Source organism: Canis aureus, chromosome 4 (genome assembly GCF_053574225.1).
Source record: "Canis aureus isolate CA01 chromosome 4, VMU_Caureus_v.1.0, whole genome shotgun sequence".
Classification (NCBI taxonomy): domain Eukaryota; kingdom Metazoa; phylum Chordata; class Mammalia; order Carnivora; family Canidae; genus Canis; species Canis aureus.
Window position 1 is genome coordinate 15,517,709 of NC_135614.1, and position 24,996 is coordinate 15,542,704.

The window sequence follows — 24,996 nt, forward strand, 5'->3', positions numbered from 1 at the left end:
TCTATACCTTTCTTGGGGCACTTTTAACTCTCAACCTTGAATTATTTATATGTCTTATCTCCTCTACATTTCAAATAACATTATTTCTAGTTGCTGAAATAAGAAATTCATATTGTAGAAAATTATTAGATATATGTCTGAATTATATGTGCCTCCCCTGCACCACTTTACAAATATGAGATGATTCATAAACATTTATTGAGGAACGTTGGAATAAAATCCAAACTTTCTAATAGGCCAATATTAGGGGCTTCTGAGAGTATTTGACTTGCAACTTTCTTCCTGATTCTTAGCCATATTTTTAGATTCAAATAGGCAAAATAATACTAAATAATTTTTGTATTTTACCAAGTTTGTGGAAGTGGGGGCCATAATAAAGAAAAAATAATAATAACAATGATTAATACTTACTGAGCTCTTAGCTATGTGCCAGGCACAGCTCTGATAATTTCATCCTAATAGCCCTACAAAGCTTTTAAAGGAAAGGAAGAAATGACCAAGGAATGAAGAAGAAAGGAAACAAAAGAATCAGAAGAAAATATCCTTCAGGTATCCTATAGAACCCTTCTGAAATTCTGACAGAAGTTGGCTTACTTGATGAGGGAAACCAGACTCTAAAAACATACTCAGGAAATGACTTTGGGGGAAAAAAAGCCATTTTTCCTCTGAATTAGATTCTACATTTCCCATATTTATATGGAATACAGTCTATCTCATGAATTCTTATTTTTGAAAACAAAATTATCTATTTTCTGCCTTACTAGAATTTCAAAGGCTTCAAATTACCTTAGTGTAGTTTTTAATATAATATTAAATCCTTTAATCATCCATACAGGAAAAGCAAAGCCTAAGAATGCCTTAGTTTTAAAAAATTGTGCTCTACCTAGAGGTAATAGTCCACAATTATAATTAGAGAAAATTAAACATACTTATGATACTTTTAACAATCAGAAAGTATTATGTGCTCAGTGGTATGCTTTATGACTGTCAAAAAATTTTAAAAGACTATAATATGGTACCTGACATCAGAGAAGACACAATCTATTTGACTAGATAAAATTAAATAATTAAGGACTTAACAGGAAAGCTTTTGTTTTTTTTTAAAAAAAATAAGATAATGGGTCAGGAAAGGGAGTAATCACTGCGTAATATTACACAAAAATTAAAAATTCTGTTGGAGGAGTTGGGAATGAAGTAGGCCTACAAAAAAGGGCAGAATTTGAAAAGGGTAGCAAAGATTTGAGAAGGTGGAAATTAGCAACAATCTGAGCAAAGCCATGGAGGCAAGTATGTTACATTTTAACCAGATAACAGAAAAGAAATTGCTCATCTTTAGCAGGGCTATGTTTTAGAAAATATAGGAAAATATAATTTAATGGTTAAGGCAGGCTAGATTATTATAAATGGATGCTAGTTAGTGCGTGTGGTTCAGGCTTGGTACAATAAACAACTTGAAGACTTTTTCATACTTGACTGTGAGAGCATTTAATGAACTAAAGGGAACTTCACTGAATTTTAACATAGGAAAATTCTTTCTGAAATACAGTTGGAGTGAAAGCTTTCTACTTGTTTGCCATAAATTCAGCACGATTTTCCATAAAGAGATTATTATTTTTGACATGAAGCAAAGGTCAGAGCTTGGGTGTGTATGTGTGTCCATGAAAACGATGATGTGTGTAGGTGTTTTAATTTACAAAGTCAGGGTCAGGAGGCAGGTTAGGGCTGCACAGTGTCACGGCAAACTGTTCATTTCAGTCCAGAAAGTAGTCAATTTACTGGAAAACACTCAATCAACTGAGTTTAAATTAAAATAGTTACAAATTGTTTAAAGAGAGGTATAAAAATAAGCATTTTTTCCATAAAGAGATTATTATTTAAACATGAAGCAAAGGTCAGAATTTGGGTGTGTATGTGTGTGTGTATAGGTTTTAATTTCCAAAGTAGGGGTCAGAAGACAGATTAGTACTACACTGAGTCAATCCAAACAAGCAAGTCAGTTTTCTCAGTTCACAAAGTAGACAATTTTCTGGAAAAAGTTCAAAAAACTAACATTAAAACAATATTATTTACCAATTCATCATGCAAGACCACTGTAAGTTTATCTAATGAAAGTATCAATAAGTAAGTATTATTTCATGAGATCTAACAGCTTCTCATTCTATCACTAGAAATAAATTTGGTTAATCTGGTGGGTTACATTTCTCACACACACACACACACACAATGGTTAATTTCTATCCAATGCCTGTATCTTCCAGGTGCTTAGAAATTGATGTCCAATTCACTATAAAAAGTCCAGCAAATTTGCCAAATGAAAAACTTTCAACAATTACTTTTTCATTTCATAAACATGCTTTGAAAACACTGTTAATTTTACAGAAAGTCATTAGGTTAAATAAATTACCACTTGGATACACTTTCTAATGGAGTAAAATAATTCCAATATATAATTTACTTCTAAATGCCTCAGAGTTACAGAAAGTATTAATAAAGCCCTGACTTCCTGTATCTTAAACCAAACATTAAGTCTGATCATTGCTTTCCTGGGTCTTACTAAAACAAATTATGAAAATTATAATGGGCTTCTTGGAAAGGTAACAACATGGACATGTTTACAAAACTCTTTGATTTCCAACTGAAACTAAGAAAAGGTAGGCCTCTACTATAAATGCTACAGAACAGCTATTAGATACAATACTATTTAGACCATACTGAAAGAGGATACAGAGAGCCAAGCTTAAGATCTTCAGTTTATGACATAGTATATAGTTGCAGGTGACATGTGATAGAAAATATAAAGATTCCTACATTTTTGTAATTGTTAGCTTAAGAAAGTCAAAAAGGACTCAGCATAGGGTCTATTCTTCTCCTGTAGATTAGCAAGATCGCCAAACAGATGGGGAAGTGGTTTCTCCAAGAAGCACGCTGTTACCTCTAGCCTGTTTTTTGTTTTCTTTTATTTTGTTTTTGTTTTTTTTTTTAAGATTTTATTTATCCATTCATGAGAGACACAGGCAGAGAGAGAAGTAGGCTCCATGCAGGGAGCCCAATGTGGGACTCGATCCCAGGACTCCAGGATCATGCCCTGTGCCGAAGGCAGACACTAAACCACCAAGCCACCCAGGGATCCTTAACCTGTTTTTTTAATCAAAAGTGGTGCCATCTTGGGGCAAACATCAAGTAGTAGGGTATATGAAAGACTTCCTTCTATGTGTTTCTCTGGATTTTTGACACTTCTAAACTGGAGGAAGCTTCTCTTTGTTAGGAGTTTGTTCTATTTTGTGGTTTACTCCCTGAGCTTTCAAGGGATTTGGGATGATGTTAATTGTCACCAGAGTCCCTCAGTCAACAATAAATAAGCGGTTTTTTAAAAATGGATCAAGAGGCACCTGGGTGGCTCAGTGACTGAGCATCTACTTTTGGCTCAGAGCATGATCCTGGGGTCCTGGGATCAAGTCCCGTGTCAAGCCCCCCCTCAGAGAGCCTGCTTCTCCCTCTGCCTGTGTCTCTGCCTCTCTCTCTCTCTCTCTCTCTCTCTCTCTTCTCTGTCTCTCATGAATAAATAAAATCTTTTTTTTAAAAAAGAACAAAAAGAGTCACTGTTCTAGAAAAAAAAAGGTAAAGAATGACAAACTCTGAGATATATCTAGGTGAAGTTATTGAACTTTGTGGCTAAAGCATTCAAGCAATAAAAATAAATCATCTTGGGCACTTGCATGGCACAAGAATGTCCTATGCTTGGTTTCAGCTCTGTGGTAATCTCAGGATTACCATGTCAGGCTCCACACTCAGCAGGGAGTCTACTTGGGATTTTCTCACTCTCCCTCTGCCCCTCTCGCTCATGCTTGCTTGCTTACTTGCTCTCTCTCTCTCTCTCAAAATAATTTTTTCGAAAAAGTAAGTCATCGATAAAGGAAGAAGTAAAAGTAAACAAAAAACCAAAAACAGATTTAAGAATTCTCCTTCACAGTTTTAGATGCAAGAATATTGTGGAACAATGTCAATGGAGTTTGGGGGAAAAAAAAGAGATTTGACTCTAAATTGCATATTCAGTCAAATTTGTATTCAAATGTCCAGACAGTATGAAATAATATTGGATGTGCGATGTTTGAGGAAGCATATCTCCTAGGTGTCTAGGTAACATTTTTTTTAAATCCATTAGTCAACACAAATCCAGTCAGTAAAGATAGATTCATCCAAATAAAAACTACAGAAATGGCAAAGTCACAGGATGAGAGACGGTTGGTGAGTACTAAAGTTGGTTGAGCATAAAATTAAGGCTAAATTCTTAACTAATGAAGCATAAAATAATGTAATCATAATTTCTAAAAGAAAAAACACATACTGTTGAAGGGAAATGGTGATAAAAGACTCAGTGAACACCACACTATCTATCAGGATTCTGGATATGAAACAGCAACCTCAACTTTAAAGCTTTATTTACGTAGGGATGAGAACCCCCATAAGCTGGTAAGCACCTATGTACAAGCAAAAGCAGGAAAGGCATTAATACCTTGGGTAGAGTATATTACTGTTCATCCATTTCTGCTTCTTGGGGAGGCTTAGACTTCTGTGCTCCACTGAGGTTAACATTGCCCATTACCTATTTGAGCTAATAAAATGTGAGCTGAAATGTCATGAAACAGATGGGCAGAAACTTTTTATAATATTTATGTATTTATTTTAGGGAGAGAAAGAGTGGGGGAGGGGCAATGGGAGGGAATCTTTCTAGCAGTTTCCCCACTGAGCAAGAGCCCAACACAGGGCTAGATCCAGTGACCCATGAGATCATGACCTGAGCCAAAACCAAGAGTCAAATGCTTAACCAATTGACCCACCCAGGTGCCCCATGGGTAAAAACTTTTAAAGCTAGTTTGTGCTTCTCCATCCCCTACATCCCGTATTGGACATCAGATAACAGCACCACAATGAACAATAAATATCTTTTATAGTTGTAAGTCACTGAGATTTGGGAGCAATTTTTCACAGCAGGAAATCTAGCTTTTTTTTCTCACTAATATACTACCCAGAAGCCTGAAGAGAGAAGGAAAAGGCAAGCTGTCATAGCATCCAAAAAGTGATAGAATCATGGAAAAGGCACCATAAGGCTGGAACCAAGGTCAAAAAGAAGTACGGTATAGGCCAAAACCATACCAAAGCAGTGAGAAATAGGGCAATAAATATACGGACTTCTCATTCTTTTTCTCTCTGCCTGCTTATATTCTCCTTGTGGCTCCATTTGACCAAATCCAACTGGAAGCAGAGTATTAAAGAATGATGCAAGAAATAAAAAAGAAAAAAGAATGATGCATTCCATAGAATTCAGTGTCACAAGTTGAGTTTCCTCTAATCATATGCTAAGATGGAGTTTGGGTGCAAAATCCTTACTAGGCATCAACACATGTGAAGAGAAGGGGGATGAAGCAGGATTGGACCAAGAAAGATATTGAACAACTCAGACAGTGAGCTACAAAACCTCAGCCACCCCATTGGAGAGCTCTGGAGTGAGAATTATTCATCAGAGCATCCCATGTAGGGCCTAAATGGCCAGCCATATGTGCCCATCATGCCAACAGTGGAAAGCCTGGTAGCAAAAGCTAGTTGATGTCACCTGGCTGAGTCATTTTGTCTATTGGTCATTTAGGTCTCCCATGGTGGATGGCCTTGTGTAGACATTAACATATGATACATACATACACATACACACAATCTTTATATTTCATCTATTGTCTACAGAGAAGACTATCAGTCATCAAAAAACTTTAAGTGCAATATTTTAGTCTCCAAAGAAAGCCTCCATAAATTCCTGTATTAGAAAGAATACATACGGGATCCCTGGGTGGCTCAGCGGTTTAGTGCCTGCCTTCGGCCCAGGGCGTGATCCTGGAGACCCAGAATCGAGTCCCACATCATGCTTCCTGCATGGAACCTGCTTCTCCCTCTGCCTGTGTCTATGCCTCTCTCTCTCTCTCTCATGAATAAATAAAATCTTTTTTATAAATAATAAAAATAAAATAAAATAGAGTACATAATACACTGACAGTAATTCATTAAAATTAGGAATTAAAAACAAATGTATAAAGAAACAACATGGCAGTAGATGCTTGGAAATGTTAAAATTCTCTGATATGACTATAGTCAAAGAGTAAATCCAAATCAAAATGCTAGAATAATAAAAATTTAAACACCAATTGCCAAATCTATAGGGCACAACCAAAGCTCTACACAGGACCTTAATGTTGTTTTGCTATAAAACAATAAAAGAATTAATAAGGCATTCTACTCAAGAATTTAGGGAGTAAATAGTTAGAGCAAAGAAATCAGGGATCCCTGGGTGGCGCAGCGGTTTGGCGCCTGCCTTTGGCCCAGGGCGCGATCCTGGGGACCGGGGATCGAATCCCACGTCAGGCTCCCGGTGCATGGAGCCTGCTTCTCCCTCTGCCTGTGTCTCTGCCTCTCTTTCTCTGTGTGACTATCATAAATAAATAAAAATTAAAAAAAAAGAAATCAGAAGAAAGTCATTAAGATAAAGCAGAAATTAATGAATTTTACAAAAGAAAACCAGCAGAATAAATAATTTCTTCTTCAAAAAGAAAGTATATTAGGTAGCCTAAATTTTAAAAACATAAAGGAAAAACACTGATACAAAACTACATATGAATTAGAAAGCAGAAATGGCCATAGATAACTGCAGAGAAATATGGTTGAAGGGGAAGAAAAAATATCAAAATAGTCACAAGATGATTTTGAAAGCCTAAACCAACCAATAGCTATACCATGGAAACTAAAAATAAAGTGAGTTTTTTAATCTTCAAATGATAGTTAACATGTATTTAAACTCTTCCAGGGCTATAGAAAGAAGAAAGGCTGCTCATGTTTTTTATGAAGCCAGAATGATGATTCTAAATCTTGTCAAAAGTTATCTAAGAGAAAAAACTATAAAGCAATTCACTAATGAATATTGGTACAACCCAAATACAATTTTAGCAAATACAATTCAGTGATACTTTGAAATAACAACATGCTGTCATTGAGTAGAGTTATTGCAGGAATGCAAGGATGGCCCATGGACATAAGTCATTTCTAGAAAAAAATTATCTCTTTGATAAGTATTGAAAAAGCATTTGATAAAATTTAATAGTCACACACATTGCCAATAGGAGCTCTTGTTAAAATCATAATAGAAAAAAATCGTAATAGAAGAATACTTAACATTTTTACAGTATGCATTTCCCAAACTTAAAGCTAAAGTACAAATACTACCAGCATTCCCATTAAAAATAGTGCTAGCAGTTCCTGCTATCATTTAACATTTTTAATGACTTATAGACTGTGTAATAAGATAATGATACAAATACATTCATCTCCTTGGGCTGCCATACAAAATACCACTGACTGGATGGCTCAAACAATAGAAATATATTTTCTCCTAGTTCTGGAAGCTAGAAGTCTGTGAAGTCAGTGCCACCATGGTCAGTTTTTGATGATGAGAGCTCTCTTCTTGGTTTCAACATGGCCACCTTCCCTCCATCGCCTAACAGGGAACGACAGGGAGCTCTCTGGTGTCTCTTCTTATAAAGACACTAATCTTTCTGGAACAGGACTCCCAATTACTTCCTTGCTCTAAACACAGCCATGTTGTGGCTTCGGACTTCAACATATTAATTTGGGGAGGGGAGCACAATTTAGTTCAAGAATTATTAATACTGGAAAAGGAAAGGCAAAATTATGAGTAGCTCCAAATTGTGTGACTATTTATCCGGCTCCAAGAAAATCAATTGAAAACTTTTAGAAAAAAAGTAGCACTTGGTATGGTAGCTATTATAAATTAAAATATAAAAGTCAATTGCATTTTTATGTTTAACTAGTATAATTAGAAAATACATATTAGAATAAAAACTCCATTTACAAAATGAAGAAAAAGTTTAGATAGTAATGACAAAGTTGAAAGAATAGCAAAAGAAGCACTTCTCTTTCTTGATTGAAATACTCAATGTTGTGAAAATTTAAGCTCTTAATATTTAAATACAATGCAGTGCCAATCAAAACTCTATAAAATTTGTGTCTGAGGTACCCTCATTGTGGGGTATGTAGACTCACGAGAGAGGGTCTCACGAAATTATCCTTCCAGTTGGAAGAGTAAGAATATGACATAATGAAGAGTAACTTATCCTACCAGATACAATGATACAGGATCTGAAAACAAAAATCAACAGATCGTTGTCACACAATAAAGAATTTAGAAAGAGCTATAAACATATACGGGATCTTAATATATGATAGAGATTGCATTCAAATCAATGATGAAATATGGAAATTGGAAAAATGCCCATTACCAGCTCATTCCTAACATCAAAGAAAACACCAGATAAATAAAATGTATAGTTGAAAAATTAAATCCTAGAACTAGATGAAAATATGAGTGAATTCACTTCTAATTTCTTTATAATTCTGTGTGGGGAGGGCCTTTCTGAGCTTGTAGGAAAAATATCAATAATTGTAAAACATCATAGTTACATTTTTGGTGAAGACAACAAAAGCAAGTTTGAATACTTTTTTAAAAAGAGAAATATTATTTGTAATACATGTTAAACAAAGAATTAAGATCCCTAACATCTTATAAATAAATAAGAGAAAGAAAACACCCCAAGAGTAAAATAAGCCAACAACATAAACATTGTTTCATAAAAGAAAAAACAAATGGGTCATTAGATATATGAAAAAGATATTCAAGCTCACTCACAATCAAAGAAATACAAACAAGGTAATGTGATACACATCCTTTATTAGACTGGCAATCCCGAGTGTTAGTCCATGTGTAAAAAACTCTCCCGCACTGTTTGTGGAAATTTAAATTGGTACTCTGCTAGAGCACAATTGTTAAAGTGTATCCAAATTTTAAAAAGTCATACCTTTGACCTGGCAATTCCAATTTCAGAGATTTAGTCCAAGATAATTCAACATGTGCAGAGGTATATCTATGATGGTTTTTATCCTAGTGTTGCTTTTTACAATCATAAAAATTTGGAAAATTATGTTCCTCAACGAGAAATTAATTAAGCACATATGGCTACATCCATCCAATGTAAGACTACATAATACCCATTAAAAATAATGAGCTCATGAATTTTCACACAAGATTGACAAGGAAAGATTGCAAAATACCTATATCATATCACCCATTTCTTAAAATTATATATACATGTGCAGTAAATGTAGCAGTATAAAAGATATGGATTTATTTTTATTTGATTACATGGGAATAATATCTGGGAAATGATTACAGGTTAAAGATTTATGGGATTTGGATGGTTTTAGTTATTTTTCTTTTATTTTACTATTTTGTATTGCTTGACCTCTTTCACAATGATTCTGTTCATTTTTATAATTAAAAAGCAATAAAATCATTTTCACTGGTGTGGAAAATACTATGGTAAGATTATGTTACTCATTCTAATAGTTAGAAAATACTATGATTAGTGGAATCATATATGATTGTCAGAATTGGATGACTTCCTTTGAACTCCTACATCACTTCATTTTCAGCACTTGTATAAATTATAATAATGAAAGACAAAATGTGATTTTTTTTTTAAGCTATCACCGTCCATCATTATAAATTCTTTAAGTTAGGACCATTTCTTATTTAACTGAGTCTCCTACAGGTTTTTAACATAAGGATGTACTCAGCAAACATTTATTGAGTTGAACCAATTAAACTTATGCAACCATTAAAAAAAAATCATGGTCTTTATACCTACTATACTAATAAAACTGGAATTTCCAAATCATTCTAGCATCAAAAACCAAACTCTGAGTACTGAATAAAACAAAGCGGAAAGATGAATTTATTACAAAGCTTTTGACCTTCAAGCCAGGAAATTCAAGGTTACAGGAACCAAGAGTTACAAGTTGCTCAAAGACTAAAAGATTTTTATGTATCCCATAAAATGTGAAAGTTATTTGGCTTTTTCGGCTGATGCGTTGCCTGGTTGTCTTCTTTCTGATTTGGATTAGGATAGCTGAGTCAAGAGGACCAGGAAATGCAGGGATGGCATGAACTGATCTGGAGTTTGGGTAATAGTTAGTGTCCTCTGCTGCTTCTGAAAAACGCTGTAAATTCCTGTAAAGTTAGGTTCAGTTTCCTTTATGTACCTGCATTAACTGTCTCCCTTTTGTCCTTGATATAAGTGACTTTGTTTTCGTTTGTTTCTACATAAGTTACAAACAGAAAGACTTAAGAATGGCCATTGCATAAACCTCAAGAATAATTTTTACAATAGTAAGATTTTTTACTGGTGTTCTCAGAATATTGAAGAGAAATTTAAGCTGTTTCAAGTTAATTAAAATGCATCTAAAAGAGCTCTAGAGTTCAAAGTATGTACAATCAAGCCCCTTACGTAGAGCATTTCTCCCCAATAAAAACATAACTAGAAATGTCTGTTTTCATCTATAACTCTACAAATAGCACAAGCTCAGTTTTAAAAGATGATTTTTTAATGTATCTAGGATAAAAGAAAAGCAGAAAGGTTTTTCTGATAATTGTCATTCTGTTCCTTTTCTGTATTTTCTGTAATGTGCATCTATAATGATCAAGAACATTTTCTAATTTTGTAAATGATCAGCATGACTCAATAAAAAACCAAAATAATTTTGAACACCTAACTGGTAATATTTTTAAATATTCCTTGAGCTGGAACAATTAGATGTTTGAATTACTTACTCAGAATGCTAATGTATGAATACTTTTCTCCTGTTCCACATTCATCTCTCTATATATAAACTATTTAAATCACAGTATAATTATGGAATATGTTAGTAGAGGGAAGGCACAGTGTTTTATCAATGCCTGTAAGCATCATTTACATTAACATCTGTTACAGAATTGATTTTAAATTTATTTCTAGAGCCTTAAAATCTGTGGGTCACACACAGTGTTTTTAAACTATAATGTAAGACTAAAACCAGTTTTTCATCCTTCCTTTGTTTTAACATGCTTTTGAAGGCACCTGAAGATATGGGTATTATATCTTTATATCTAATTTCTTTAAATCCTTTTACCTCTATAAGTCTTATGTATTGTTGAGTTTTCCATTTTTGTTGTTTTTCTTTTAAACATACAAAGTTATTTCTTACTCGTGTTTATATCAGGGCCTTTAACACTTGGCGTATCAATTTTCAGATATTGGCAATAAAAATATCTTTCTTGAAATATGGAAGTAGGAGACAGATCTGCCAGTACTGCAGTTGGCCTGTCTGTATTTACAAAGCAGCACCAAATGTCACCAGGTGATTGTGGATCTCTGGGCAATAACAGGTGAATGGGGAACTAGCATCATAAGTAAATTCATTAGATATCCCGTTGTTAATTAAAAAAGAAAGAGTAATCCACAGTATTTCTATGCATTTTATATCTTCCTTCAAAAGGTGAAAAATATATTGAACCCTTAAGATTATAACAGAAAAAGAATATAATATTAATTCCTTTTATAAGCTTAAATAGCTAACCTGATTGTTTCAATTAATATTGAACAGTCTCCAAAAGATTACTCCAAGGATTTGGAGTTTCAAAAATTTTGACCAAGCTAAGCTTCTGCCAGCACACCTGGCAGGAGTCTGGAGAAATGTGTATCCATCCAAAGTCCAGAGTTTAGTCACTAAAAGGAACAGCAGGAATGGGAAACTAATGGAGCCAGGGACAAGATTCTTAAAGCCTTTCTTGCTCCTTCCTCTCTTCATCCATTTCCATTTCCATTTCCTCCCTTGGAGCCTGACTGGGGCCAATGAGGGTAGAGAGAGGATAGCACATGTCTAGGGTTGAATTTTTGATTGGCACAACTTTGAAAATTGGTTGCATATGCGTGGGGTCATTGAGCAAATAAGTATGACAAGAAAAATGAGCTTTGTCACTCTAGGAGAAAAGAATTATATATGTAGTAAGAGGGAAGACTACAATAAACCACATGTTGTCGGAGTTATCAGTGTGAACTAATGGATTTTGAGGATAGATAGAATATAATGATAATTTTTTTTTCTGATATTGTCTGCTGAGAGGACCCAGCACAATGATACCATATCAACAGTGAGCACTCTAAGCACCCAGCGCTTGATTTCTAAATATCGTTTTCCAATGAAAGAAATGGCTGACTTTGGGTTTGGGGAAAAAAAAGTTAGATTGGTCTAGAATATGCTGACATACTAGAAAGCAAAGAAGTATACAAACAGTGATAGGATCTTGTCCAAAGGACATAGGATTTAGCTTGAAAGTCTCCCATTAGCCAATTTAAACATCAAAATAAATTATGATAGTAACAATAACCATTTGAGTAAAATACATATTCATAAAGCATTACTGTTATAAATACATGAATTTTTAAAAAATAGATATACAGGGGGAAATAGGATGCATCAGTAGAATGACAACAAATCCAAAAAGAATAATGAAATTAGAATATTACTATTTGGTAATCATCACAATAGTAATTGATTTCAGCATGAATGATCAAAGAATGCTAAAACTAAAGGTAAAAGTTTGATAAGGAAATGAATATTTACATAATATCAATGTATCTGCCCATAAAAATTGTTATTGTATATTGAATAAATATAATATGCTGAGTAATTGACTTCATAGCAGAGAAACTTCTCCAATACCATCTTATCCTAGTAATACACATTAATAGTATAAGAAATTATGCAAATTAACATAGTTGTTTACTGATAAACTGCAATGAGAAGAATATAACATCATGGAGTACTCCTGCCAAAAATGTGTAAATCATGAGGAATGTCAAATAAACTCCAAAAGAACAATATCCTAAAAAGTAACTGTTTTAGGCTCTTCAAAAGTGTCAAGGTCAAGAAAAATAAGGAAAGACTGAGGAACTCTTGTAAATTGAAACAGACTGCAGAAACATTTAAATACCAAACATGCTTCTTCTGGATTGGATCCTGGACCTATAAAAGACATTATTAGGATATTTGGCAAAATTCTGTTGGAGTCTGGGGATTACATGGCAATATTAGATCAACTTAATTTTAATAGCTGTTTTGTGATTATATAGGCACAAAGTCTGATAAGAAATGCAGCATTAGTCTGCAATTTAATCTCAATAGTTACACAGGAACTCTGTGTATTATTTCCATAACCTATGTGTAAATTGGAAGTTATTTAAAAGAAAAATGTAAAACAAACCAAAAATGACTTCAATTCTGTGTAATATTTTTAAAATCTGAAGGTCTGAATTATAGGAGCACTGGAAATTTATATGGGCCCTTCAGAGAAGCTGCTTCCACATATTCTGGCTCCTGTTTTTATTGGATTTTGTTATATAATCCTGCCCAAGGAAGCATAGTGTATCATTTCATTTACCTAAAGATGAAGCCCCTATAAAATCCAGGGTTGTAAACTTCCCATTATCTTCCTCTTTTTAACTATTGTAGTGTGAAGGTTTCTAGTACTCACCTAACGTCATATTTCACCTTCTGATTGCTCTTGTTTTTAAAGTAGAAATGACAATCACTCCTCAAAATACTGTTTTCTGTTTTTCAGTGGAGTCAAACTTGGAAATTAAATAAACTTTGCAGCAAAATTTTGCTTAGTGCTTAAGGGATGGAGCATTATGGTTAACCAAAATTTGCTTTTATTTTGACAAGTTAGATTTTGTGAAAAATCTATCAGTATCTCTTACTGACTTTGGTAAAAATAGTAGATCAAAAAGGAAGAAAGGAAGGAGAGGAAGGAAGAGAGAAGGAAAGAGAGAAAGAAGGAAGAAAAAAAGAAAATATTTTCCTTAATAAAACTCTTTTTAAGAAGACACTTTAGTATCCAAGAGTGATATAACATTCAGTGAAAACAGAGTTGCATTTTTTGAGTTACTAACATCAAGTCATTTGACTACAACTGAAATAATTTTTGATATGGGTACCAGGAATACACATAGAGAAAGGATAGTCTCTTCAACAAATGGTGTTGGGAAAACTGGACACCCACATGCAAAAGGATGAAATTGGACCTTATCTTACACCATACACAAAAATCAACTCAAAATGGACTCAACACTTGAATATAAAACTTGAAACTAAAACTCCCAGAAGAAAGCATAGGGGAAAAGCTTAATGACATTGGTCTTGACAATGATCATGGTTATGACACCAAAATCACAGGCAACAGAACCAAAAATAGACACATAGTTGTACAACAAACCAAAAAGTTTCTGCACAACAAAGGAAACAGAGTGAAAAGGCAACCTACAGAGTGGGAGAAAATATTTGCAAATTATATATTCAATAAAGGGTTAATTTCCAAAATATATAAGTCCTAAAATTCAATAGCAAAACAAAGCAAAACAAGACTGATTTTTAAATGGGTAAAGGACTTGAAGAGACATTTCACCAAAGAAGTCATACAAATCAACAACAGGTAGTAAAGGTACTTATATTACTAGAGAACTGCAAATCAAAACCACATTGAGATATCACATCACATCTGTTAAGATGGTTATTATTTAAAAGAAAAAATAATAAAAGAAAAAAGATAATATTGGTGAGGATATGGAGAAATTGGAACTCTTGTATACTGTTGGTAGGAATGTTAAATGGTACAGCCACTATGGAAAATAGTAAGGAGGTTCCTCAAAAAGAAAATTAAAATAGAACTACCATATGATCCAGCAATCCTACTTCTGGGTAGGTAGCCAAAAGAATTGAAATCAGCACTTCAAAAAGATACTAGCATTCCTATATTCATTATAGCACTACTCACAATAACCAAGGTGTGGAAACAACATAAATGTTCATCAATAGATGAATGGATAAAGGAAATTGTGTGTGTGTGTGTGTGTGTGTGTGTATTGGAATATTAGTCAGCATTAAAAAAGAAGGAAATCCTACCATTTTCAACAGCATATGGATGAATCTGGAAGACATTCTACTAAGTGAAATAAGCCAGTCACAGGAGGAGAAATACTGCATGATTTTACTTACATGGAGTGTATAAAATAGTCAAACTCAGAGAAGCAGAGAATATAAAATAGTTTTTGCCAGGGGATGAAGGGGGAGCTAGATGGGGAGCATTTAATGGGTATAAAGTTTCAGATAAGTTCTAGAGATCTACTGTACAACATAGTACCTGTAGTTAACAATACACTATTGCATATTTTAAAACTTCTTAAGAGGTTAGATCTCATGCTAAGTAATTTTTACCACAAAAATAAGTAAACAAAGAAGCAAGAAATCCTTTGGAGATAGTGATAGTATCATAAGTGTATGGACATGTCCAATCTTATAAAAATGTATACATTAGTATGTAAAATTTTAAAATATAGAACAGTATACTTCAGTAAATCTGGGGAAAATTTTGGAAAATAGATGTTCTAAAAAACAAAAAATCCAGTAAATGGAATGTTCTGGTATGCTAGATTCCAGATTAAAAAACAAAGAAAACCTTAATGGTATAAGATTCTATTATTTATGATAAGTATCTCATTATGCAATTTGCCAATTTTACATATGAATAATATTTAAAAGTCATCTTTATTATATGGAAACAGTTTATGCAAATTTTACTTTCTTATTTTTCATTACTTTTAAATCTACTTTTGAGTTCTTTAATGGCTAAAGAATCTGTAATTATGAGCTAAAAGAAAAGATATTTAAATTAAAACAGGCTGCCTTGAATCCCCAGGGGAGTGATGAACTAGCATTTTAATTACCAACAAATTTAATTATTCAACCCAGGTGTGAACCAACAAAAGTTTTAGAGAACTTCTGTTTTAAATAAGTGTTTTGCATTTGTATGAAAATATGATGCCATTGAGTCTTATAGAGAATGCAGATTCAGAAAGTTATGAGATTTGTATTACAGTTACATTATTTTACTTCAACTATAAATTCCCAGAACATTAAAGCTATCTGTATTTGACCATAAAGAGGGAAAGTTAAGCTGGTTGATATAAGGATTTTCACCTCTCTAACTAGACTTTCCCTCCATTATTAGAATTTACCCAAATCCCTGCCATTTTTTGGCAAAACTACAATGAAATGACTAATTTCCTTAATGGAAATAGATTTGTTCTGTACAGTTATACAACTATGTAACTATATCTATAACCACTGATCTTGTTACTCTTCAAATTTTATAAAAATGTCTATTCAGTATAGCTTTTTTGGACTTATATGGCAAATCCTCAAAATAACAAGGCCCACAAAGACACATGGTAACTGCCACGAGTACAATTATTTTCATATTGACTTAACTCTAGTAAAATATCCAAATATTTTATCTCCTGGAGAACTACTTGAAAATACACTAGTGATGTTGGGAGTTAGGACCAGGGGCATTTAAAACATCTTAATTTGGACCAAATATCCACCTTTATCATTACAGTGAATGTTTTTAAAGCCTTATCAAGAGGAGGTGAGCCAGTTTGGAAATGCTTTGCTATTTATATTTAATTATATTTCTATATTCACTGAGATCTATTTACATACCTACTGCCTAGCTAGCTAGACATATCATTATAAGTAATACATATTATTTGTAATAATATTTACATATGCTACTTATAAAAATGTACCACTTCTAAGTAATAATGCATGTATCTGTTGAATGTCTTTTGAGTTTGATTGTTTAGCCTGATAGTTCTAAAATATCCCTGTTATTTGTTAAAATATTACATAATTTTAACCTATTTAGATTTTGTTTCATCCAGACCACACATCTTACCAATTTTGCTATAGTTTGTGATAAGATTTTAAGTATATGCCACAAAAGATTAAATTACCTATATTCCTTTTTTTACCAAAGAAAATATATTTGCCACATGTGAAATCTACCTATCTTAAGTTTTGAAAACTAGAATTTTCTAATTAAAGAGAAGGACTCACTATTTTAGATGTTTAATCAAGAACCAGCTAATGACAGAATGGGTTGCTGGAGTTGCAATTTATACCAGAGTCACGCTATAGTGCCCTCCTGTGGAGGTTTGGTTAAAACTTCATTTTTATGCCCATGAGAATGATTTTCAAACAAAGTGACAAAATCATTACATTTATATTACTGAAGTTTGAAATAATTTGGTAATTTTTTTTCATTTGTAACTAGTTGTTAAACTTTTAAAATATAAAAGCATTCACAGTTCAGAAGATTTGCAGTACGAAATACAAATCAAAGCAGTCAGCTTTTTATCTTTATTTCTTATCTTATTGAAATATTTCTTTCCTTGATTTTTCCTTAAATACTTAAATAACAAAGAAGAAAGAGCATACTCAAATCTTTAACTAGAAAGATAAATCCTTCGTCCAAGACATTTTCAGATTTATGTAATAAAAACAGAGCTTTATTGTTAGAAACATAAAGACTATATTTTTAAACTACGAAAAAAAATGACGAAGTTTAGAATATATACTTACTTATATTTGCCCAAAAATATGAAAAACTTTTTTCAAACTCAAGCTTTTTTTTCCCCCCAATTCAAGATCTAAACTTTTTTCTAAGGATAAGTTAATGTTCCATTTTAGGTATTCATTTCAAAATAGTTTGGTTTGTTTTTCCTCTCAGCTCTAAACCTTCTTTTACTTTCAGTTTTCCCGGTTTGGAGCTGTTGTTAATTACCATGTATGTCAGGCACACACACACACACACACACACACACACACATGCACTCATATGTATACATACCCCAAGCTCTTTTTATTTATTCTCTACGCACGTTAATAATCAAGTTCAGTGTGTAAAAAATCCTCAGATCCGTGGATTTAGGTGTCTCATTATTCCTATTTAGTCTTTTCCTCCAGTAGCCTACTGCTTTACTACCCAACCTTTTTCATTTGCTAATGCTAAGATACCTGCTAACTATGCAGAGCCTAAACCCCACCTTCCTTCTTAAATGGAAAATTAGACAGGTGTTAAGAACCACTAAAACCTAATTAAGACTTTCTTAAAGAAGTAGGAGGGGGGAAAAACATTAAAAAGAGTTGAAACAAAAACCAGAAAGCTATCTGCAGCTCTTTATGTCAACAACAAATACAATGGATTTTTGTCTCTTCACATAAATCTCTTTAAATCTGTCTCTTGCAAATGGGAAGGGAAAAACACTGGTTTTTTAAAGTTTAAACGTCTGTAATTACAGACTATTAGGTAACTGGCAACATTCATGACTAGAGAAGTAAGTGGAGCTCTCTCTGAAGCAATAGCCATGATCAAAGAGATTATAAGTAAGCTCATCCAAACTAGAAGTGTCGGATAAAATCTTAAAATAAAAATAGGATGAGATAATGTGGAAAAGAGTGGAGAGTGGTGTTCATTTTCTTTAGTAAAATGAGATTAGAACCATAGTCAAGAAACTCAACCTAACTTAAAAGTAACCTTAAATTTTTAGATGATACACACTTAGTACTGCATATCCTTGTTCTTCTATGTTCTAAAGAGAATCTAAGAGAAAAATGGGATTTTCCAAGGCCAGGAATATAGGAGGTTCCATTGACAAGGAATGATGTAATCTGAAGTATCTTTAGAACAGTAAAATTAGTGGAATAAAATTGGGGCCCAGCCAGAAAATTTCCCTCAGACGGGTCCAGGATAAACCCCAAAAACTTTACAGCATGAGCATCACGTGGTCCACAGTCAAAAAGGAACACATGGGGCTCAAAAGATAACCTCAGAAAGCTAATTCAGCACAGCAGGAGTTTCATCTCTCTTTCTAGACTCCAGGCAGGTTTATGTCAATAAAATCAGATACAATCAGCCAGCTGAGACCACTGAAGGCTAGGTGATGGTAATCTTACATACTGAGTCTCGGTTTCCCACCAAAATCCCCTGGAGCAGCTACACTTAGCTAAACCAGCATGGTACTTAGTATTCCCTCACCCCAATATTCTTTGAGCTTCTACCACACTGTAGGCTCTAGACGTCCTCTTTGGAAAAGATGAAGGCCTCACCTTCAAGAAGTTCACTGTGTAGCTGTAAATGTCATTATCACCTACGTTCCTTGCAGGAAACTTTTTAAATCCTAAATTCCTTTTGTTCTCTCTCCTTCCTCTGTCATGTGAGCTATTGCAAAATTGCTCTGAGGGCTTGATGACAGGTGGGGAACAGAAGAATGGGTAACCAGGTCAGATAAATGAGGGAAGAAGGGAACATTTAAAGAGATGCTAACAGGGGCTCCTGGATGGCTCAGTCACTTGAGCAACTGACTCTTGATTTCAAGTTAGGTCATGAGATCAAGCCCACATGGGGCTCTGAGCAGGATGTGGAACCTGCTTAAGATTCTCTCTCCCTCTGAACATGCATGCATGGTCTGTCTCCAAAATAATACTACTAATAATAAAAATAATAATAATAATAATAATAATAATAATAATAAAATAAATTAATAAAATAAAATAAAATAAATTAAATTAAAATTAAATAAAATAATAAAAATAAATTAAAAAGAGATGCTAACAATTCTAACCCAGTGTTTCCTATAATCCCTTTCCCTTATTATTTCTTAAATGATATCCCACCAAGGGATGGGTCTGTGCTGCTCTCTAAGCTTGATCATGTACCTGAATCATCTGTAGTACTTTCAAAAATCAGCTCTTGACCTGCCTTACCATAACTCGAGTTCAATAGGTTTAGGTTAGGGCTTGGCATCTCTAAATCTGAAAAACCCCATGGTGATATTGATGTGCAAGCCTGGTTGAAAGCTGGAAAATTAAACTTTGCCTGCTACAAGTAGGTGTAATTTGCTGGCATACTTCCTACCATCTTCTAAGTATAGATGGTTTATTATTAGGCAGTTGGGGACTGTTAATGAGGACAACATGATCTGTGGCAGAACCCTCTGAATTGTCATCAAAAATCCATTCTCTCACTTTGCCCTTAATAGAGGATTTTCAGCTGGGCAAATCGTTGACTGGAATAGACTTCATTTTCCAGGCTCTTTACAGTAAGTAAATAAGTAAGCTTAGCCTTAACAGTTTGTGGCTGATGGGATGTGAGGAGAAGTAAAGTATGGAACTTAATGGAAGTGTCCTTAAAGAGAAGGAGCATATCCTTTTTGCCTTTCTCCTATTTTTCTGGCTAGAATATGAAAGGGATGGGGGGGTCAGTTAAGTGACTGACTCTTGATTTCAACTCGAGTCCTGATCTCAGGATTATGAGATTGAGTCCCACATAAGGCTCCATGCTGGGTGTGGATCCTGCCTAAGATTCTCTCTCTCCATCTCTCTCTGCCTCTAGCCCTCCCCCAGTCTCTCTCAAAAAAATATATAATTTTTTAAAGATTTTATTTATTTGAGAGAGAGTGAGTGAGTGGGAGAAAGAGCATGAGTGGGAGGAGCAGAGAGAGAGGAAGAAGCGACTCCCCTCTAAACAGGGAGCTAGATGCAAGGATCCATCCCGGGATCCCAGGATCATGACCTGAGTTGAAGGCAGAGGCTTCACGGACTGAGCCACACATGGGCCCCAATAAGTAAATCTCTAAAAATGGGGAGATGGCTTCAGATGGAGCAATTATTTTGGACCAGAGGATAATCTTGCAAAAATGAATGAAGGCCAACATGGAGGAACAACAAGAATAGAGAAATCTAGACCCAAAAATAATAGCCTTCTATTGCTTAACTCTGGATATTTATGTGAAGCCACGGTAAAATAGTATCTTGTTAAAGCTGTTGAACTTTGGATTTTCTGTCACTTTAACAGCTAACTGCTGTCCAAATACACCAATATCACTATTTTATATTATTAACAAATATTACCCACTTTTAACTTTAAAAGTTAAATTAAAAACATTTTAATGATAGCCCAGAATTGAAATGTTATATTTTATCCTCTCAAAATATTTGTCTTTGTCATATAATTCTAACATAAACATTGTAGAATACATTATATGTTAACAATTATATTGGATGATACACATTGTAGCAGTTTGAGTCTTCTTGCAAAATATAAACAGTAGAAACCTCATTAATTCAAACCTAAATAACTTAGAATTTCAGAATGTCAACCTGGTCTACACTAATAGTAAAATTTTAGTCTATAAAAGAACAGAGACACATAATGTAGACAATATTACGTGGAAGCTGTTTATAAATAGCCTCTTGCTTCCTTAAGACAGGATTTTAATTTGGCAGTATTCACTGTTTATATACAAATGGACATTGTTATTATAAATGAAGTGGGGGTTTTTAAAGATTTTATTCATTTATTTGAGAGACAGAGAGAGCATAAGCGGATGACAGGGAGGGGAAGTGGGTTGGCAGAGGGAGAAGGAGACGCAGACTCCCCACTGAGCATAGAGCCTGTTGCTGAGCTAGTAGAGGTTGATGTGATGCAGGACTCCATGAGGGGCTCCTTGAGGCTCCATGTGGGACTCCACGTGGGGTTCGATCCCTGAACCCTGAGATCATGACCTGAGCCAGTCAGATGCTTCACCCGCTGAGCCACCCAGATGCCCCTCAAGTAGGGTTTTTTAAAGTCATTAAGGTAGATGGAGAATCTCTACTTGTACTATTTTGTTAGCAGTTTATTTCAGTTACTATACTAATCTTTTTAATAGATGTCCTGCAAGAGTGCTACAGAAAGTTGTTTAGGTGACCAATTTCTTCATTTTCTCAAGAATGATACATAGATCCTATATACACAGGAGAGAAGTTAATTTATCATAAACAGTGGATGCCTTAGGCACAAAGGCTGACTTCTCTGGGAACCCTGGTTAAGAAGTTGAGAATGCCACCACTTAAAAGTAAAGCTCTATTTAGAAAATATTCTATAATGTGACTGCTATTACGTTGAAACTGAATTTTTACTCAAGTCATCCAAATTAATACTATTAACTTGAATTCTTCAGAAATTTGAACTCTTTTTTTTATTCCATCTGTGATAAAAACTCTTATCTAAATGTTAAAAAAAAGCAATTCTAGACTACATTTTTAAGCATGAGACTAGTATGATAAAAGCAGTATTTTGATCAAAGTAACTTGGCAATGTTAAACACAACATTTGAAGTGAAAAAGGATTAGAGACAAAAAGATAAATGAGGAAATTAGGAAATAGAGAAGTGGTAAAAAAAATATATAGGCTCAGGATATAGCAATGGAAATGGAAAGGAATGAGCATATATATGTAAGAAATACTATTTAAAAAGTTAACAAAGAAGTTGATATCAATCTAGATATGAAAGACTAGGAAGGTGAATCAAATCTTGTATGGATTTGATGACAAGAAGATCTGAAAGTAATTGTGCCATTGACATAATTAGAAAAGATATTTTCATAATGATAATAAAGGTTGTGGTGATGACTTTAGTGTTAAATACATTAAATTTATAATGGAATATAATTGATAATAGAATGACAAAGTATAAACTTCCTATAGACAATTGGAGATACATAGCTACATATATTAGAAAGGCCATTGTTTGATTCAGGAGAGGGAACTCTTGTATAATAATTAATGTCTAGCCATCTTTGTGCAGATATGGCTTCTACCACCCACTATGACATCTTAATACAAAGGTACAGAGTCCAAGGTCACATTGCCATATGAATGTGTGCTTTAGGACCAGGCCCCAGACATGTGTAAATAGTGGAAGAGAAACCAGGTTTGAGAGGTGTGAGCTAGAAGCTAGTCTATGGAAATTTTTAATAATTATCAGCAGTGTAAAAGTTATTCAAGTCTTGCAATAAGAATTAAATGACATTTTAAAAACTCTAAAATATATTTTTGAAGACTTGGAAGAAAAACCCAAGTGCAAATGAAATGCAAACATTTTATTCAATAAATTTTGAATATGCCATTTTAACTGCAATTTGGGCAGACTTTTGGAATGTTTTAGTTCAACAAGTGAGAAATTACAGCTTGTGATTTGGACTTATATTCAGAGTACCTTCTTTTGTCATTTTAAAATTGATTTATTAAAGAACTGAGAAAAATTCAAAGTATAGTGGAATATGAAACAAGGGCAATACAGATGAGCAATTAAATCAGTAGAAATTATTCTGACATCAATGAGTAATTGTAAGCCCCCCAAATTCAGATCAGAACAAAAGTAGTAATCCAATAAGAAGAAATACATTTTAAATCGAAGCAATGAATAGGCTTCTAGATTGCTTGATAGTCCAATTAGTGAAGAGGAGTGAATCATATGAACACATTGTAAAAAGATTTAAATTTCTTTCATTTTCACAAAAACTACTAACATCAATGAAGATAACATCAAACGTATGATATGCCTCTACAGCGGAGACATCGACACAAATTGATTAATGAGTGCCATCCATTCAACAAGTAACGATTATTTTAAATTGTTCACTGCAGAAAAGAACCTGAAAAGCATCTTAAATTCTGTAAGTCAAATATGAAAGGGAACTTGGATATGGGTTTTCTGAAATTTGACATCAATCCTCAAATGTACATGATACTACCGATAATGAGTTACAAAGGCTGAAATTCCATTAATGAGCTAGAGCAAAGACCAACTAATCTTTACATTCTTTCTATGGAAGATAATATTACAAAATCGTTGTCATGTGAAGAGCTGATTAGAGTATGAAACCCAAAAAGTAGAGTAAAATATATCACAGATGTGAGGTCAAGCAGCTAATGATCTTTAACTTATTTTTCTGTTTTGTGATATTTTTAGAATTTATCAGCTTTTTAAAAAGATTCTATTTATTTGAGAGAGAGAGGGAGAGAGAGCACGAGCAGAAGGAGGAGCAGAGGGAGAGGGAGGACGCAGACTCCCCGCTGAGCAAGGAGCCCAATGTGGGACTCCATTCCAGGACTCCAGGATGATGATCTGAGCTAAAGGCAGATGCTTCACCGACTGAGTCACCCAGGCACCCCCATCAGCTTTTTAATATATATAATTTCTCGCTACTACTGTTGTCATTCTATATGTTCACTTTTGCATGTAATTTTGTATCATACCTTAGCTTCGGGCTCCCCAAAACCTACTCTGGCTGCCCCTCGTACATGGTTCTCACTGGGTAGAGGAGCAGGGACACTTATTTTTTACAGCTAGAAAGTGATGACATCTGTGGTCCGGAGGGCTTGGAGGACGTTGTGACAGGGAAGGGAGACAGAAGTAGCTGTCAGATTTCAGCACAGCTCAGACAGGACTTGCTAAAGATACAAAAGGTGAGCGAGAGGGAGGAATTGCCCAGGGATTCTGATTTGAACAACCAGATGCATATTAGCACCATTCCTTGGAAGACTGGGGAAGGAACAGGTTAAGGTAAGAAATGAAGAGTTCCTTTGGACATGGTGAGTTTGTCATGATCTCCCCACTATTCCACACCGCCTTCTCTGTTGCTTATCAATTGCACTTCATATTATAGTCACACCCACATCAGACTATAAACTCAAGGAGGGTAGAGAACTCACTGCTCTTTGCCCTCCTGAGCTTAAAATTTCCATTCAATTGAATTTAACATGTATTGCACCAAACACATAGAAGATGCTGTACCAGAACTAGTTTTAAATCCTTTGAATCAAACTTGCCCTACAAAAAATGCAAATGCATGAGAACCCAGGTTTAGAATGAAGTAGACCAGATTTAACACCTTATTTCTGTCTCCTGCCAATTGTGGCATCTTGGAAAAATACCATAACCCCTCAGAGCCTCTTGTTTCTCATCTAGAAATCAGAATAATTATCCTTACCTTGTAGGAGTATCACAAGTAAAAATAAAACCATGTATGCAAAATGCTTATCACAGTGAGAAGCACCCATGAGCACTGAATAAAATGGTAGGATGCTCTTGCATTTGTTTTCTTGCTAATACGGATAATATCTATAGCACAGACATCACAAAATCAGTGTACTAGAAAATGTTGAGAAAGAAAAGTTACACTTTCAGCATAAGAACATATCTTAAATTATTTCAGGAAAAGATAATAGGCTTCTGCACTCTTTCAGTCCTGAAAAGGGGGAGGGGACCTAAGTGCTGTGAGCAAGAATAGAATGAATTTACCCAATTCTTTACTGCACTATTTAACCTCTGCTTTCTT

The 24,996-nt window shown here is 34.2% G+C and overlaps 1 protein-coding gene across 3 annotated transcripts in view; it reads left to right on the forward strand.

Annotated features, from left to right (window-relative positions):
* Nucleotides 1-24,996, forward strand: part of CABCOCO1 (ciliary associated calcium binding coiled-coil 1) — a 117,338-nt gene that overhangs the window by 66,990 nt on the left and 25,352 nt on the right. The gene's annotated exons all lie outside the window — the stretch shown is intronic.